The sequence below is a fragment of the Pinus tabuliformis genome, chromosome 1_1 (genome assembly GCF_031772625.1).
Source record: "Pinus tabuliformis cultivar Carrire ecotype Pingquan chromosome 1_1, CPIR1, whole genome shotgun sequence".
Lineage (NCBI taxonomy): Eukaryota > Viridiplantae > Streptophyta > Pinopsida > Pinales > Pinaceae > Pinus > Pinus tabuliformis.
The window spans coordinates 825,956,674-825,974,611 of record NC_142297.1 but is presented as its reverse complement, the minus strand read 5'-3'; the positions used below and the strand labels follow the sequence as shown (position 1 = coordinate 825,974,611).

The 17,938-nt window shown below is 37.6% G+C and overlaps 1 pseudogene; it reads left to right on the top strand.

Annotated features, from left to right (window-relative positions):
- The first annotated feature begins 2,296 nt into the window (after window positions 1–2,296).
- The window catches only part of LOC149216652 (non-structural maintenance of chromosomes element 4 homolog A pseudogene), a 28,037-nt pseudogene continuing 12,395 nt past the window's right edge, over window positions 2,297–17,938 (top strand).

The window sequence follows — 17,938 nt, the reverse complement described above, 5'->3', positions numbered from 1 at the left end:
ATTGGCCATCCATCTTCATAGATGCTAAAGAATATGTCAAAAGGTGCGACAACTGCCAAAGGGTAGGGAGACCTGCCCCCTCAAATGAAATTCCATTACAACCTCAGGTACTTATCAAACCCTTTGAAAAATGAGCTTTAGACTTTATTGGACCTATTAATCTTCCATCCAAGTAGAAAAAGTATATATTGGTATGCACTGATTATGTCACCAAATGGGTAGAAGCCAAAGCATTACTTTTTGCTAACGAAAAATCTGTAGTTAGTTTTCTTTTTTAGGATATTTTTACTCGCTTTGGTGTTCCAAAAGAAATTGTGATAGATCAGGGAACTCAATTCACATTCAACATGATGGAGAGACTTATGGAAGAGTACAAGATCAAGCATAGGAAATCCACTCCCTATCATCCATAAGCACATAGTCAAGTGGAGTCTATAAATAAAGTGATTGAATGAATCCTCACCAAGACTGTGCATCTACATAGAAGAGATTGGGTAGAAAGACTTCCTGAAGCCTTGTGGGCCTATAGAACTACATGGAGGAACACAACAGAACATACACCCTATGAACTTGTTTATGGGAAGCAAGCCCTGTTCCCCATAGAGTTCCAAGTCAAAACTTTCAAGATGGCAGTCCACATGGGGATGGATTTATCAGAAGCTCAAAAGCATAGACCGAAGCAGTTGAAAGAACTTGATGAAATCAGACAAGACGTTGTTCAAAGGACTGGTTTAGTTCAGCAACAGAGGGCTAAGTGGCATGAAAAGTACATCAAGGACAAAAGGTTTCAAGAGGGAGATTGGGCATTATTATTTGATTTAAAGTTTAAGTTTTCAAGGAAAGTTTCAAACTCATTAGCTTGGGCCATATGAGATTGAAAAAGTTTTCAGTAATGGAGTAATAAGAATCAAAACAATAGATGAGAATCAAACTCCTCTCCTTGTGAATGGTCATAGGTTGAAAATTTATCAAAAACCAATCTCAAAGGAGGAGTTCATCAAGATCTTTCAAAATAATTCTGAAATGAAGTTGGTGAAGAAGAATCCTTCTTCTCCACCAACTTAGTCTTTGTTCTTTTCATCATATCAAAAAAAAAAAAAAAAAATTGTATAAGGTTGAAAACCAATCACTGATTGGCATGCTTATATAGAAAATACAGGGTGAAAATCAGAAGACTCTGACACCCTATATTTTCCAAAAAAAATGGTGACTCATTATGCATTTTGAAAATTCATTGTTTTACTTCATTTCATTCTGTTTTACTTTTGCAAGTTTCACTCCACTCCACCACCATATTCCACCAATAAATTTTTCTTCTTCAGCATTTCTTCCATCTCCATTTTTCATTTCCATTTTGTCATATTTTCATCTACACAGTCATCTCCATTTCATTCATTCATAAAGTCACATTTTATTCTCTGTTTTACATTTCGTAGTTGTTCTCGTTCCGCAGATGTTCCAGTTCCATAGTTGACCCTGTTCTACAGCCAATCTGACTCTGCAGTAACAGTTTGATCATTAGTTCAAGAATAAAGAGGCCAATTCATAATAAATTTCATATGCAGGTAATGGAGGAGAAAACAACTTTTGAAGACATATCAACATCTAAGCACCTGAAGAAGAAAACAACAAAAGGTTAGCGAGCGGAAAGGTATGGTTCTAGAGGTAAGAACAAAAACTTATTTCAAATAGCAATACAAAACATAAGTTGTATAACTCGTATAATCACACTACTCCTTGACTTGTCATCATGAGATTTGATTGCCATGATTATTCCCCCATGCCTTCCGACTTAAATGCCTAACAGTCTCATAATTTGATCTCCGTTTTTAACTCATACTTCACTGTACTTCTCAAGAACACCTATTTAACGGCTAGATACATGACATAACCCAATTGGATATGGCTCTTCACAACCCTATTGTTCCTTTATTACATCGAGTTCCACGCTTATACTTCTGCAGCCTTCTTGTGTATACAAGCACTCGGATACATTGAGCACACAATCATTCATTCTGTTTCTGATTCTCTCTGTGTATAGTAGTACTCTGTTTTCCACACAGTTTACAGCCACTCCATTCCATATATCTTCTGCACTATTTCACGCATACAGCTTCTCTGTTTCATATACCCTATATGTTTTATCTCCTACTCATAGTCGTTTTCCTTCCACATACTCTGTTATTTCATCCCCATATCTATAACTATTTTTGCTTCCATATACCACTGCCATATACACAGTCTTCTTCACACAGACAGTGAAGGTAAATTTGAAGAAAAGCAGAGAATAGGAGTGATGGGTCTCATTGTTAGAACAGAACCTATAGGAGTGAAATATATGGAAGGCTATCCTCAGTTGAAAGGAATGTTGAAGAAAGTTGGTTGGCTGAGTTTCATTGAGAAATTCGATGGTCACCATAAAGAGATCACCAAGTCATTTGCTAGATCATTTGATGGGATGGACATGGATATTGGTGACATAAAGTTTACAGTGACCGAGTCTTTTATTGCTGCAGCAATCGAGCTACTAAAGGTTGGAGAGAGGTGGTTCAAGAATAAAGAATTCCATGATGAAACTTGGAAAGTCATTGTCCAAAATCCAGGTATGCACACTTCAGTTTTTAAGAGAGGAATTCCCATCTCTGCACTTAAGGGTAAATGGAGTAGCATGTTATTAATTGTACAAAAATTTATTACATGCGAGGGTAGATTCGGTTCCATGTGTATGTATCACATAAGACTATTGATGAATTTTCTTGAAAATAGAACCATCAATCTCCCATTCTTCCTGTTGAATAGTTTGAGGAGAATGGCCATTACTGTTTAGAAGAAAATGGAAGCCATAGAAACTAATCTTTATCACCATGGTCTCATAAAAATTCTAGTTGAATATCACTTAAAGATTGTAGAAGACAAATGGGAGAACTTTCTAATCATAAACTTTTTCCAAGATGCACCAGAATTACCTGAAGGAAGTTCTGTGAAAAGGAGTAGGAGAAGGAAAACCAGTCTTACAATTCAAAACACTCCTACAACTTCAGCACAGAAAAGTAGTGAAGAAGAGCCCATCTTTGAAACATTAATAAAGATTAGAAATCAGACAAAACGAAGAAGAAAGATGAAAGGAAAAGTTGAGGAAATCCATAGAAACACTCCTGAACCTCCACCAGAAGATGAACAATTACTTTCTGAAAGATTATTCAACATCAGGGATCAGTACAAGAAAGAGAAGGAGAAGGGGAAAAGAAGACAGGTTATGGAGGAAGAGATCATAGGCTCCCAAAGTTTGAAGAGAAGTTCTAGACTCAAGGGCAGAATGAAGAAAGAAAAATCAAAAAAGGCCCAGTTCATAGATTTGGGAGAAGAAACTCCAACTCAGTCCCAAGACAATATCTCATTTGAGCAAAGCCCACATCACTCTCCTCAAAAAAACTTTGAAAGAATCCCAAAGAGAGTCTCTCCAGGGATTGACCCAATCCAACAGTAGATTTATGATTATATTGAGTCATTGGAGCAAAAGAATACATCAGTAGATCAAGGGACTTCATCCAATCCTGGGCAGCTAGCTACATCACAAGAGACTTTGACTAGCTCACTTAAGCAGGAAATCTATGAGCTAGAGGTTTTAAATAGGCATATTCAGAAGGAAAATGAAGCCTTAAAAGAACAAAACAAGCTGGATAAAATTATCCATGATAACACTATGCTTCATTTGGGTCTGTGGCATAAGAAGAATAGAAAATTAAAGAGGAAAAACAAGAAGCTAAACAGGGCTCTCATTAACCTCAAGTATAGATTCCTCATGAGGAAGCCTAGGATGGCAGTTGTAGCAAAGAGAAGCAAGAAGAGGTTGGATGTTTTGGCTGAAGTCTCAGAGAAAATGCAGTGAAAGGAGGGTATTTACAATTTTTATTGCATGGGGACATGCAATAGTCTCGCAGTGGGGGTATGTTGAGTTCCAAAACTACCTCTCTCTTAAGCAACTTTCTCATCCTTCTTCCTTTGCTTTTCCATGAAAAATGCATCCTTAATCATCAAAATCCATTGCACATTTCCTCAAGGAGTATATTTCAGTGATTTACAAGTTATATTGTTATGTTTGTTATTTGAATAAGTTTTTGTCTTTCAGCTATAGAACGCAGCCACATTCCACAGCTAATCAGCTGTTCCGCAACCATCTCCACGCTTTTGTATGTTACAAGTGTCAATAGAGGAAAGGGACCACATGGGTACCTTGGAAAATGTCAGAGCATGGATTGCATCCTATCCATTTGGCCTAGATCGATGAGGAGGACTCCAGTCAAAGGGAAGTCAACTATAAGAAACCTATGGAAAGTAGGACTATGTTTTTCACACGATTCTCAGTGATGGATCCGAGGTAGTCTCCTGAAGCCAAGGACTTCATCTTCCACCTGCACAAATAAAATCCAATAGCCACTATTAGAAGATTTATGTTTCAAGGCAACCGAAGACAAGAATTCTGCATACATTACCTGTCTACGTGTTTTGCTGTAGCTGATTTCTCTCTTCAAATAGTTGTATATTTTTTCCTATAAATAACAGTGTAGAATACATAACAAGTTCAAGTTTTTGCTTATGTAATAGTGCAAATTTCCGCTTTGTAGTGTGAAAAAACCAGCTCTCTGTTTTAATATAAATGCTCTATTTTCAATGGATACCTGAAGCGCTTGTGAAGTGTCGATTCCATGTTGATAATCCGAGACCTTGCAGAGGGCCCCTGCGTGGTCAAGGGTACATTTCATTTTTGTTTTGTATTTGATAGTTTAGTTGTACATTCATTGTGTTTTTCATTATGTTTATAATTTTTTTCTAACTCTGTTTGTAAATGCAGCTTGTGTTATCTTTTCACTAACTCAGAGTAGTTGTATTCCAGTGTAGAATAGTCCTTTGATTTTCATTGCTCTCTAGTTTCTTATCAGTAGTTTTAAGTTGATTTTAGTAGCATAAATTAGTTCATTTTATTTGCTCTTCATTAGTTTCTAGATTTTAAATTAAGTTGTTCAAATGCCATTTTCTTATTAGTGTAGTAACTCATGATATAAATGAATATTTCCAAAAGCCTTTCAGTTGATGGTTAATCCTAAAACTAAGTGGTGAAATGTTGCATTTATGAATGAGTCTTTCATTACAATTATTGTTCATTAGTTTTTGAGTTAAGTTGTTCAATGCCATTTTCTTATCAGTTTAGTAACTCATGATATAAATGGATATTTCCAAAAACCCTTTCAGTTGATGGATAATCCTAAAACTAAGTGGTGAAATGTTTTTTTTTATGAATGAGTCTTTCCTTGCATTTTCATGTTTACTTTTCTTAGAATTATGAAGAATGAAAACTCTCAAATTGCTATCATAAGGAGGTAGTTCTCCCTAAATTATGTAGCAGAGTGACAACAATACTTCATTTAGCCTTGCTTTCATGATAGAATAGTTGCAATTTCATTTTTAGTTTTTCACTTAGTTTAGCTGCAGTTCCATCTTCAGTTGTTCATTAAGCTTTAATTCTACACTAGATTAGAAAGTAGAGGTAATCTTATTTCCAGTATTTCATTTTTGGTTTATCATAGATAGCTGCAATCTCATTTTCTCATTTAAGCTTTGGTTTTGTAATTGGGTAGATAGTAGTTTTAAGTCCTTTCAGTTCATGTTTTGGAAACAATCATAATAGCAAGAAAAGAAGCTTTGTTTTCATTTTCTTGTTTACAAACTTTACTTCCAAATTTGGCCTAAAAGAACTTTTAGATCTCATTTCATTTTTCTAGCTTCTTAGCAGCAGTAGATTAAGATTTTGTAGACTACATTGCAGAACATTAGGAATCAAAAGTAAAAAACCCCAAAACAATCCTAAAACTCAAAAACAGTGAGGTAAGAGGGTCATCTAGCACATATAGTGCACTACACTTCATCAGTTGACGACACCCAGATTGATAATTTATGTAGCAATTTAGGACAATAAATTGACTGAACACCCTCCTTACTCCATTTTTGTCCTCAGTGGGTTCTTCACCTTCTAAAAAGTATTTCCTTTTTGCCACCTCACTGTCTCCTTTGTCTTCTTTTCTGCATGGAATTCTTAGGGGAAGCGTGTTGACTCTGCTAATGAGCTCTGGGGTGAGATCTATAGCGAGGCCCCTTACTACAACAGTGGCATGGATTCTGTTGTGTGGAGTAAGAGAGTGAGAAAATTCTTGAGCCACTTCATCATCATACCATGTGAATTTTTCGAAAAACCCCATCCAGTTTTGTCTTGTAAAGATTTCAAGCACATGGGGGTGTTGTTGGATTCTCACAGTGTTTGTGGGCTCTCTCCTATTAAACTCTCCTGTCATCTTGCTGGTGAAGCTTGAGGAGAAAATGAAAGGGTTGACACAATTTTTCAAATGTAGGAGCAAAACAGAGTTGACTGTGTATGTAATTCACTTCTCGCAGTTGCTAAATTCACTAAATTTTAGAGTATCCCTGGTTCATTTGTTTGCAAAGGGGGATGAAATTTTAGAGCCTACCTCTTTAGAATGGTTGCAGTGGCCAATTCCCGTGATATCCCCTCTTGAAATCTTCTCTTCCTATCTTGTAGACTGTCTCTATGCATCCTATAGACAGTCTCTATGTATCCTGTAGACTGTATCCTGTAGGAATTCTTGTGCATGCTCCTGTAGGAATTCTTGTGCAGAATGATGGATCTTTGCTTCTAGTGGGTGGCTTGGGTTATGAGAGCGACTTGAGTGAGGGAGTTTCGAGGAGGTGAAATGCATGAATGCATGGGAATGATGTTTTATTTCCTCTTATGGTGATTCGGGGTGAGGTGTTGTGCTGGCAGCAAAGGTACGTTGCCATTTTTTGGACCATTGGTCCCCACTACCACCTCATCATTTCCCAATCCTCGTAATCAGTTTCCACCTCGTAGATCTGTATTTTAACCACTTTTTTTCCTACTCCTTCTCTGTATTTGAGTTGACTGTAGCCACGTGTGAGAGGACACCTGGTTCTGCATGTGCTGATTGAACGAAGGTGACTAAGTTAGCTGGCCACGTTTTCACTTATAAACCAAATATCTCGTAACCCTTACAAATTTTGACTACATGATGCATATGAGTGAGCGAGCGGGATACTTACTTGTGGTTTCGATGCCATGTTACAGTTGTCGAAGACCAGAGGTGTTGCGTTGTTTATTTGTTGCATGCCATTCTTCTTCCTCCTCTTGTTGTTTGCTAATGGTTTCTTTGCTTTTGTAGGTATCTGTGGCTAAAGATATAACGTTGTTGCTGCTATGGAGCTCCTGGATCATCCTAGTGAAGACCTACTACTGGTGTGATTGGCATTCTGTGGGATAGGCTGCTATAGGATTTCCTACAGGATGTCCTGTAGTTGCTTCTCCCTCAGAATTATTTAATCATGTTGTTGGCTGGGGCTGTGAGGATGGTGTAGTGAATGGAAAGGAGTAGAAGTGTGTAGAGCAAAGGATACTCAGGTAATGCTCTTACTCCTCTCTATTTTCCCTTTTTTTTAAGACTGGCAAAAACTGTTGAAACTGATTTTTTTTTTTAATGATGAGTGTAGGGATGATGATGGTGGATGAGGTGAGGTGCTAGATCATGCATAAGGTGAATTTTAGGGACCTAAAAAACCTATCATGTGCCTTTAGATTTCTTCTTGTAGGTTTTTTGGGTCACTGTAATTCCTACAGGATCATCCTATAGGTTTTCAGGTGATCCTATAGGAATATAGGGGATCCTGTAGAAAACACAGTCTTTGCATAAATTGAAGCAATGGAGTGGAAAAATGATAGAAATGATGGAGGGATGCATGGCAAGGAGTGGAGGAGATGAATATGTGAGAGGCAAGCTTCCCTTTGGATCCTCTTTTGCTCCTTGACTGTCTTTCTCACCCACCTGCAAATGAAAATTATATATTTTTCTCTTTTGTTTTGTTTTGTTTTTTTTTTTTTTTAAACAACTAGGCCACCTCAGAGAGGCTTTCACCCTAGTTGTTTTCCCTGGGCGCCTCAAGGAAGGTTATCACCCAGGGATCTTCTTATTCTTTTTTCTTGTCCTTTTTCTCTTTTTTCTTTTTCATCTTCATCATTGGGCCACCTCACAAGGTTTTCAACCCAAAGATGGGACTCAGGCACCTCATGGAGGTTTTCACCGGAGTCCTTATTATTTTTTATTTTTTTATTTTTTATTTTTCAGTGACTTGATGAGAGAGGAGCTGGAACTTTCTCCGCCATCATCACTATTTTATTGATATTATAAATGAACTCTTGTTTTGATAAAGGTCTCTTGTAAATTTTCAATCGGTGTTCATTAACAGGCAAAGGAATGGCTTCTTCATCTATAGTTCTGATTTGTGCTGAACCATTATCATGGCATCTTTCCACAACATAAGGTTCAAGCCATCTTGTCCTTAACTTGCCCTTGAAGTCTTTATACCTAGAATCATATAACAATAACCAATTTCCCTCCTGAAATTGCTTCTCCTTAATATGTTTATCATGCCATATCTTCCTCTGAAGTTGAACTATCTTTGTATGTAGGAGGGCCTGCACTCTGAATTCATCCAAGCCATTTAATTAGAACAATATCTCTTTCTGTGCATTACTGAGATCCAAATCTAGTTGGACTGCCATCCTTAATGTGTTATATTCAAACTCAATGGAAAACAAGGCCTTTTTCCCATAGACCAACTCATAGGGTGTGAATCCAGTGGTGGTCTTCCATGTGGTATTATAGGCCCAAGTGGCCTCAACTAGTCTTTCTGCCCAATCCTTCCTGCTGTTGTTGACTACCTTGGTTAAGATGCCCTCCAGTACCCTATTGGTCACCTCCACTTGTCCATTAGCTTGTGGATGATAGGGAGTGGAGGTCCTATGCTTGATCTTGTGATGGCTGAGCAGATCTTCAATCATGTTGGAGGTAAACTGGCTACCTTGGTCTATGACTAGCTCTCTAGGGTACCCAAACTTGTAGAATACATTCTCCCTTAGGAACTGTTATCACTCAAAACTTTTCCGTAGAAGTTTCCAGAAGAAGGAAAGGATCGAGGTAACCACAAACCAACTTTTAAGCACAGGCTCTAGCCAACCTATGGCTCAAAGACGGCTCTCTCCATATGATTTAGCTTTGTTTGCTGGGATTTTAGGCTAGTTCTGAAAGTTCAGGGGGTTTTTTATTTGTATTGAAGGTTGGATGGTGGAATCCTTAACACAAATGGATAGAATGATGTTTTTGGACCATTGGGATATGGAGTCAAAGAAAGGCAACAGAACTGGAATCAACTCACTAAAGGGAGTGTTCAAAGGGCAAGCTAGTAGAGTACAATGCAGGTCTTTGGGCCAGATGGGTGAAATGGTCTTAACCAGGGTGAGAGAGAATTTAAGAATTCTCGGACCAGGATCAGAATGAGGAACAGAGGATAATCAGAAACAAAGGGCAATTAAGAATCCTTTGTTATAGATTACAGGGAGACAACCTAAACTAAGGAGCAATCAAGAATTCCTTAACTTAGATAATTAGCAGAAAACATTTAAATGCATAATAGTTAAAACAGAGTGCGATGAAGAAAATTCTGAGATATCATTCCACATTATAGCATTCAGATTTCAGAGATACATTAAAGATTATGGAAAAACTTCAAGAAAGATAACAACACAAGAGAAAATACTTGTCTGCACTTCGCATTACACATGAATCCTATGAAATGTCTTGTCTTTATTCATTAATCCAGCTTGCTGGTCCAATCAATGATACAATACCTTACAGTCTTTTGATAAAAAAGGTCTATAGAAATTTCTAAGAATCCACCCCTCATACTTCGAATTATGAAGTATTTATACATAAACTATTATGAAATATCTCAAACTAACTTGAGATTTAATCTAGGAAATACAAATATCTTCTTACAAAAAGATAGAGACAGCTATTGAACTGTTTCATGTTGTCCCTTTTATTGTGGTGTTGCTGGCTTTTATGGTTGGATTTGTAGCCCTTTATGCTAGCTTGTTGTTGTGGTCTCTTACGCTGGAATCTTCTTTAACTTTTATCTTTCACCTGATACTCTTTGACACTGATACACTTTATACATGATGACCTGTTTTCATCTGTTTACCTGGTTGTTTTACTTTTACTATGTAGTAACCTTTTTTTTTTACTGTAAATTTCTTACAGTAAATCAACCATCTTTTCCCACCATTCTGCATCAGGTAATTTAACATTCATAATCTGCCTATATGTCTCTTCAGCCTCAGTATATTTGGCAAAATTGGGTTTAGTGATGAACAAGTGTTTTATCTCATGCTGGAGAAAAAATAAGTTCTCAACTGTATTATACAAAACTTTGCCTATTGCCAGTGCTTTTATAGCTAAAGTGCTAGCTTGTTCTTTAGCCAACTACCTGAGTCTATTATCATAGTCTAGCTATGTCATAAGTTTTTCATTAATGACCAATGGACTAGGCAATCCTTTCTCCCTCAAAATTTGGAATTTATCCATGAATCTATCAATGGCTACCTGCATGTTGTGGCACTTTTCTTCCAAGTTTAGCATTAGGTTCCTCTTGGAAAGGACCTTCTTTATTTCCAAAATGGTTTCAGTCATGTCTTCTATATCTAGCTCGTGAAGCTCATACCTGTTTTTGCTGTTAAGGAAATGGATGAGTCTATTGGCATCCTCAAGCATGTCTCCCAATTCCTCCTTGACCTTTTGGATAGCTTGTGTAGCTACTTTTATCAATTCTATCTGCTCAAAAATAACTTGAATAGATGGCCAAATATCATTGATGGAGTCAATGATATTGGCCCATAACAGTTCCTTGGCTTTCCCAAGGGGTTTTTCCAATGCTAAGTCTTTCTCCATAGCTTTGAGCCTTTCACTCATTCTATTGGCCTTTTGTGCCTCCTCCTTTTGCATAATTTGGGCAAGTTTGTAGTCAGTTTCTAAACTTGCCACCTTTTCTTTCAGTCTGTTCATTTATGTAGCCTGAATAGACATCTCTTGCATGGCTCTAACAAACTTTTCTGCTTTTTCTCCTGATGCACCTGCTATTGTGGACTTTGTTGTGACTGGCAATGCTGTAGCAAGTGGAGTTGTAGGTGCTAGTGAAGCTGCTAGTGTAGAAGGGATTGTTGTAGATACTGTAGGGATGACATTTGTGGAAGTTGTGGCTATGTCAGTTTGTTTTAATTGGATCAAGCTGTCCAATTCTTTCTCTGTCTCCCTTAGTTGATCATTGAGTTTCAGGACCAGGTCCATCAATTCCTCATGTCTAGTTTGGCTCTCTATGACTTCAAGTGTTTGAGGATGTTGCAGCTAGGGTATTTTTAATTGCTTCTTAAGTGCAGCAATATCATCGTTATTCTTCTTAATGAGCTGATCGGTAGCCTTTATATCTTTGTGATGATGTCCCAACTCTATAACTAAGTCTTCCAAAGACTTAATCCTGGTATCCTTGGCTTGTGAGGAGGCCTTCTCTAACTGAAACTGTGCGGAGATGTTGTTCAATGAGTTTTGTAGCTGATGGGCAGCTATGGCTTTACCTGTTAGGGTGGAGTATATCATCTCTCCAGCCTATTTATGCAGTTCTATCTGGTCTATGGGATGAATATCCGTTGCCAACACTTTAAAGTCACCCTCTTGAAGTCTGAAGATGTCTTGGGCTGCTGTGCTGTATGTTTGACAAAGGACATTTGAAGTTTTCCCTCCTTGATGTCAAAAGCTGACATTAGTCTTGTTTGATTTGTGGGAGTGAGCTTCAGATATTGTGCATATGTTTGAGCTTTGAGCTTCTCATTCCTCATTTTAATGTCTTTGTACCTATTCTTTATATCTTGGTCTTTGTCAGCAGGTCTACTCAATGAAGACACTTCCACACTTAGCTGCCTTTCCAACATCTGAGTCTGTGATGTGGACGGCTCTTGTATGTCTCCAGATGGAGTTGTGGGCCTGCTTCTGTCTACCTCTGTGTTGGTCACCTGTGCTGATCCTTCTGTATCTTCCTTTTTAGAGGCAGGATTTAGCCTTGGCCTCTTGCTTTGGCTTGTTTCTTGCTGCAGATTAGAGGTGTCTATTCCTGAAGTGGAAGCTCCCTCTCTATTTCTTTTCAGATTTTTCTCCTCATTCTAAGGAGTCTGCATGATAAGAGGGGTACTCATGGTGGCTTCTAGTTGTTCAGGTACCTACAGAAATGAATTCTCATCAAGTTGTCTCTCCAAATCAATCAAGGTATTCTCAATTTCTTCCTTTGTACTATCTCTATCTACAAGAGTGTTCTCCAACCACTCAGATTGATTGGCATAAGCTTCTATTTCAGGTATGGGGTGATGAATGTTAGGCCCCAATTTGGCCTTTTTCCTAAGTCTGGTCATGAATCCCTAGGGGTCATATCTCCACATGAAACTCTTTGGGTATTTCATCTCTTGAAATATGTGATATGCTTCCTCCCCTGCTTCTCTTGAATTACAGATGAAAGGGCCCAATTGATCTTTGACTTTAAATTGGGTCTTCTTGGCTGAAACAAAATTTACTTCATCTGAGTTCACTATTTGCCTATAATACTCCAAAGCAAATAACCTCATGGGGAGGTATTTGGGTAGTTTATATGGTGCAAGCTGGCACCCATAGATCCTTATCTCTGTGTGGTTTTGGTACAGGTACCAATCTCCTACTTTGGTTTGTTTGGATAGCTGGAGGACCCTTTTTATTTCTGGACTTATCCTAGGTGGAGGATTTCCTGTAAGCATAGCCATGATTGGATGTACAAAAGAGTCTATAAAATCTAAATAAGTGTATGGTGATCCAAATTTGTGGAATAATGGGGTCCAAAAAATGACAGACCTGGGCTGGCCCTTGGTATCAAGCTTCTGGAGAGTGAAAGGAAATCTGTCTGGTTGGTAGTACAAGAACATATGATAGAGGACAGAGGAGTATTTAAACACTCTTTCATTGCTCATTCTAGTAAACTTCTCATGCATCCTATCAGCTATAAACTCAGCATAATTGTACAAAATAGCAGGAGGTTGTCCTGGGGTATAAATGGACATGAAGGAAAGTATAAGCTCATCAATGTATTCACTTGTAGTGTAGCCCAAAATGCATGATATCATGGTCACAATCTGCTTGCCCCTTGTAGAGAAAATGGCTGACATATATGGAGGGGGATCTTTAGGAAGGTGTTTTTCTTCTACAATGAAAGTTTGGAGTAACTGGGCCAATCTAGATGGATTTAACTTGGTGTACTAGTCTATCAGATCCCCAATTGAGAGTGGGGTTAGATTGGGTCCTGGTTGAAAATGTAAGATTTCATTTATGGATTCATCTATGATGGTAAACAAAACCTTTTGGTCATGAGACATGATAGTTCTATGGCTAGGGACGTAGCATGCATGGCACATGTGGACAATTTCTGGGAAGACATGCACTTGGGGGAACTGATATCTGGGTAAATTGGACTCCCAGAGGCTAATATCATCTGAATGGTTTAGGTAGTTGTCTCTGCTCAAGCAATGAATTTTGAGCAGGAGGTCTGATGCACTGGTATCTTTTATTTGGAAGTCCTTGTTAGCCAGGGGAAGGTGGTCTAGGTCCAAATGTGGAGTTGTCACAGGTCGGACGTCCATGGCAACAAGGGTAGCCCTTATTCAGTTCTTGTGGATTTGAATTAGGCATTGGGGGTTTATTCAAAGGTTTTCAATGAAAGGTGGAAACTTATCAGAGGGTTTGGCTACATGTTTCTTTGAATTTAAGGTATTTTCAATAAATTTGACTTAATGAAAATACTTAACAAGCCGATTTTTTTTCAAATGTGAACAGGGAGTGGTATTCTATGGTGAAATACCTGGATTTGGGTGGATTAGCTTCGAATCAGTGTTTCGCGGTAGCTGTAGAGGTTTGTACGCTTTTGGTACGGACAGGGAGGACAGTCGGGTTGTTTGCAATGTCTTCTGTAGCGAATTTGGATGTCTGTTGGTCAATTCAGTGTTTGCAGAAGTCGCAAAGGTTTTACAGTTTTGCAGAGAAAATGAGTGAAAAGGTTGAAAAGAGGGATTTTCGGCCTTTTATAAAATAACAATTTCTTTTTGGCAGGTTAATTTACAAATGAACAGTTGGTAGTTTTTTCGATTAAGCAGGGAAGCAGTATTGGAGGGTCGTCGCACCGCTTTTATGGCGATGGTGCTTTTTAGGAGGGGTTACTCGATGTGCTTTAGAGCGTGACACATAGAATTCGGGGGGTCAGGGAAAACTGCTTTATCAGGCGGGTAAAGGTCGGCGATTGGGTTCGGCCAATATGGATGTAGGCTGTCGGATGATGGAGGCAATGATCATACAGTAGTCAGGTGGAGAAGATGCGCGGAGGAAATGAACGGGAATTGAGGGGTGGCCCAGGGGTTTTAATCACAATGGTTTGGGATTAATTTAGGAATTAATCCTAGGTTAAGTGATCGGGCGCTGCTTGATGACTGGTTTAGGCGATCAGGCGGGGTTAAAGACGATATTAATAACTTTTGTCCAGATATGGGGTAGAGTGTATAGCTTATAACTAAACTAGGGGTTGGGTTATTTACATAAAGGAATTAATTAATATGGGATAATGGAATTTCGAGAATTTATATAATAAAATTAGAAATTAATATGAAATCTAATGGGCGGAGTGGGTTTTTCCTAAGTAAAAAGGTAAAACATAAGATTTTTGCGCACTTTACATACATTCAATACTTAGGATAAAATTCTTTTGTGGGTTTATTGAATAAAATAGAATTTGCATGGTGGTCTTTACTTTCCCTAGGAAAATGAAGTTTTTCCTTAGGAAAAGGGATTTTATTGAGCTAATGAGGGGAAATGAAGGGGATTCTAACACTTTTTGTCCATAAGTCATCAAGTCGAGGCTCCGGTCCCTCCAAAAGTCAAAGAAATGCTCTGAGCCTCTTTGACTTAATGGATTTAAGTACTTAGAACTTATTTATGGGAAATTAGTAAGTAGAGGGGTGAAATGACTGAGGGGATGTTAAATAAACCAAGTTGTAAGCCATTGTCCTTGCTTTGTTTACTGCTTATGCCCACTTGAAAGATGTATTTAAACATGACACAAGTGCTTTTTTGTAATCACTTGATATTTCTGCAACCTTTCTTCTACTTACCCTACCATTTTTTCTTCATTTTATTTGGGTGCATTTAGGCTAGCAAACCCTTATCAATCCTTTTCTTTTACAAAGTAAACTATCTAATTCTAACCTTATATCATCCAAGGGCTCAGATTCAACTGATGAGCTCCTTTTATTTTATCTACCTATCTAATGATCTGCAAAGATTAAACTGTTTGGTCAGATTTTATTCTCTAACTATAAACATAAAATTCAAAGCATGGTATAATCAAGATTAAACAATTTGATTTCCATGAATTGTGGCATAAATAACAGGCTGCACACAATCATTATTATGCATAAAAGTAAATAGTAGTGGCATTTTGACTTGCACACTTTCATGGTCTCTTTTGTTTTTGGGGTTCATATATTTTCATTTTTTGACCTTTTCTTATTCTTTTTGTCCTTTGATAATTCTTTTAGGACACACCCTCTTTACATTTTTTAATTTTTTAATATGGAAAACATTTGCAGAAAGAATAGGCATGTACAATATTATAAGGCCTAACCTTAGTCATTAAAAATTATGACTCCTATTGGTATAGGAACCTAACAGTGGCTCCACTTGGGGATGGCATTTTCTAGTGAAATGTCAAGAACTTTCAATATTAGTGGCCTTTGAATGGTTGTTGATATTACCTTGCAAAGTGTTCCTCTATGCATCTGCATTATTGATACTTATGACAGTAAATCTCTAAATCTTAGGGCCTTCTCTTCGAGCTTCAACATCAAAAATCACCATCCAATCCAAACTAGACTTTTGAAAATAGAATATGTACAAATGGGAAGTGACAATTAGTAACTAGGTTCAAAGTAGTGTTTTAGCATTCAACCATTCACTGGCCCACCTTCTACTTCTGTACCATCAATTTCTCTTAAAAAGAAAGCATTATTTCCTTTGTAAGCATAGATGACATAAGGACCTTTCCATAGGAAATCAAATTTCCCATGTTTACCTTTGTCTTCCCTCCTTGAATCCCACTTGAGCACCTTGTCACCAAGGTAGAAATCTTCAATCTTGGTTCTCTTATCAAAAATATTTTTAACCTTTCCTGCACAACTTGAGACCTGATATAGACCTCTTCCTTGGTTTTTTGAAGGTTAATAGTTTGATTGATTCTTCTTTGGACACTATTTGGTTCAACCTGCAATTCTTGAAGTATCTTCATTACTGGTACTCCCAAAGAGGATGGAAAGACAGATTCCATCCCATAAACTAGTTGATAGGGAGAAGTACCAATTGATTTCTTAGTAGTCAATCTATTTTCCCATAAGGCATTGACTAATTTCTTGTTCCAAGTTTTCTTATTGTCCTCTAGTAACTTCTTGATGATGTTTACCAGGCTCTTGTTTGAGGATTCTGCCAATCCATTTCCTTGAGGGTAATAGGCTGTAGAATGGCCCAAGGTGATAAGATACTTATTGTAGAAATCTATCATTCTTTTGGATTTAAAGGCTGCTGCATTATCAGTAATGAGATTAGTTGGACATCCAAATCTTGATAGAATATTGGTTTCAAGGAAGGTTATGATAACAGTGTCTGTGGCTTGCCTTGAAGGTATGGCCTCTATCCATTTTGTGAAGTAGTTTTTGGCTGTGAGGATCCATTTGTGTTGGGCAGAGGAGAGTCGGTGAATTTCACCAATGAAGTCTAAACCCCATTGTTGAAAAGGTATTTCAGCAGAGATTGGCTAGAGGGGTAAAGGTAAGAGCTTTTTCTTCCCCTCAAAAATCTGACATTTGTGACAAGAGGTCACATATTTTTTGACATCAACAAACAATGTAGGCTAGTAGAAACCAGCTCTAAGGATTTTATCTGCAGTGGTCTTTCAGTAAAGACGTCCTCCACAGTCACCTGCATGAAACTCTTGCAAAACTTTGTCAGATTCATCTTTTAATAAGAAATTAAGAAGAATACCTTCATGATCTCTCCAAAACAGAGCATTGTCTAATATAGAGAATTTCAAGGATTTCATCTTTAGAAACCTGCTTTTAGTCCTAGACAATTTAGGAGGATCTTGTAAGTTCTAAAAAACATAACTAATATTAGCATACCAAGGTGATTCAATAAAGGCCTGGCTGATTTGTGGAGTCACCATCTCCTCTTCATTATCTATTTCTGCAATAAAGTTTATGTCCAAGGCCTGACATTTTGATTCAGCCATGAGCTTGGCTAAACCTTGGCCCTTGATTAACTTAGTAGGCTTGATTTCTATATCATACTCCAAGATAGTAGCAATCCACTTTCCCTTCTTTCCATCAGGACCCTCCTAAGTTAGGATGTCTATGACTACTAAATTTGGAACGTAGGCTACTATATGAGAATATAAGATGTATACCCTGAAGTCCTTAATGGCTTTGACTAAAGTCAATGCTTGTTTTTCCATTATATTGTATTTCAAGGGGGCATCTCTTAGGGATTTGCTAAAGAAAGAATTGGGCTGTTCATAGCCCTGGTCATTTTTCTGCAATAGAATGACAGCAATTGTGTGCTCAGAAGCAAAGAAAAACGAGATGAAATCTCTGTCAAAGTTAGGACTGATTAACACAGGTGTTTTAGTTAAGGCCAATTTAATGTCTTCAAAGGATTTTTTAGCCTCAATAGTCCATTTTATGGTCAAATATTTTTTCAGCATATTGTTTAGTGATCTGATTAATTATGCCAAATTAGATATAAATCTTCTAAGAAAATTAATTTTTCCTAAAAAAGCTTGTAACTCTCTAATGTTCATAGGGTGTTGTATTTGCAAGATGGCTTCTATTCTTGCAGGGTCTATTATTATACCATCT